General features: G+C 29.0%; 1 protein-coding gene across 1 annotated transcript in view; it reads left to right on the top strand.

Annotated features, from left to right (window-relative positions):
* Positions 119 to 1,615, top strand: part of LOC107623742 — a gene marked incomplete in the record, with an annotated part of 4,284 nt that continues 2,787 nt past the window's right edge. Inside the window, 1 exon segment of the mRNA XM_016326105.2 lies at positions 119 to 342.

Genomic DNA, 1,615 nt, shown 5'->3' with positions numbered 1-1,615 from the left:
AATTTTATTTAAAAAAAATTTAAATTAATAATTATATGTCAAATTTGAATTTTTGACATTTGTTTAAGGGGATGGGCGTGCAAAAAAAATATGCTTAATCAACAGAGTAAAACCAAAGGAAGTAGTGACCCTGCAAGAAAGAAAAGGCTTCTTTTGAAAACCGACCCATCATCATTGAATTGAAATTCAATGATAAACAAAACAACAGAAACAAACAACATTAACAATAACATAATAAACATAAAGCCATGTTCCTCTGACACAACAATCCTCATCCTCTTCCTTTTCATCATCTCTCAGATTCCTTGTTTCTCATCTCAACAATCTCTGAGTCACTCTAAGGTAAATTCTGCCACCCCTTCCTCTGTTTTCCTCTGTTTTTTAACTTCCAGCTTCTTTTTGTATGCAAATTGCAAAGTATTCTTATTATAATCTCAATTTCAAGTACTTGAACTTGTGTTTGATCTGATGCATGAGATTATTTGATTCTTTTTTATGCTTTTGTTGCTGGAATTTTCCCTTTTGTTTTTGTTTTTTGGCTTTCTGTTCACTCTGTTTTCCTCTGTTTGGATTTTTGAGGAAGATGGTTTTTAATCATTTCACATCTTTAGATGGAGACATGAAGTACAATTACAATACCACCCTTGAAGAGATATTTGTGGTTTCTTTATTGTCTTCCTACTCCTTTTGCTTCTTTGAATTTATCTATGATCTGAAAAATGTGTGGAGAAAATCCAAAATCTCATTATATAACATTTTTTTGTTGTGAAAATTGAGATCAATTTTTCAAAAATAATAATAAAATCTTTACATTGCATGTTTTTTTTTTTCAAAGATAATAGGTTATATTTCATTAATTATTAAAAAATGAAATACAAAGATGTCCAAAAGCAGGATAACATAATAAAAGGTGGGAATTTCCCAAAAACACTATACTGAAGGTATTCATCCGACGGTGCGTGGTCGAAAAACGAAGAAAAATCTTAAAGAAAAAAGAATGATAAATCCAATTGCATATAGTAGCAAAACCATTTTATCTTTTCTTATCTTATGTTTTAGGTTGTGAAGACTAAGTCAAAAATGAAGTTATATATTTCATATAGACTTTATCATGTCCAGATTCATTTTTCATTTTTATCCAATTGAACCAATGTTGGATGATAAGGCTATGCAGCTCATATAGCTAATTAGTTATATCTTCAAATTAGTAGAATTTGTTACGTAAGTTTGTTAGAATCTGAAGTTTGTTAGAGGCTGCCAACTCATAGTATTAAGTTAGTTAGAAAAGTGCTGCTAAATTAGTGTGGTTTATTTTTTCTAGTATTTACAAATACAGAACTAGTCATTTGCAAGTAAATGAGATTAACCATAATCACAATTCCATTTTTGAATCTCTCTCTAGTTCACTCTGCACTTTCACTCTTTTCTCATTTCCCGATTCAAATTCTGCAGCATTATAGCATATTTTATCAACCAATTTTTCCAATATTTTTAGTTGTTGATCTCAATTATAAAAAATGTATATTATATATTAATTGAAATCACCGATTAAAGTGATTCATTTTTTTTGCAAACAAATTAGCAGGTTACACTTTTAACAACTAACAATATGTTT

This window comes from Arachis ipaensis, chromosome B02 (genome assembly GCF_000816755.2).
Source record: "Arachis ipaensis cultivar K30076 chromosome B02, Araip1.1, whole genome shotgun sequence".
Classification (NCBI taxonomy): Eukaryota; Viridiplantae; Streptophyta; class Magnoliopsida; order Fabales; family Fabaceae; genus Arachis; species Arachis ipaensis.
Note: the sequence above shows the minus strand (reverse complement) of the source record. Positions and strands in the feature narration are given on the sequence as shown.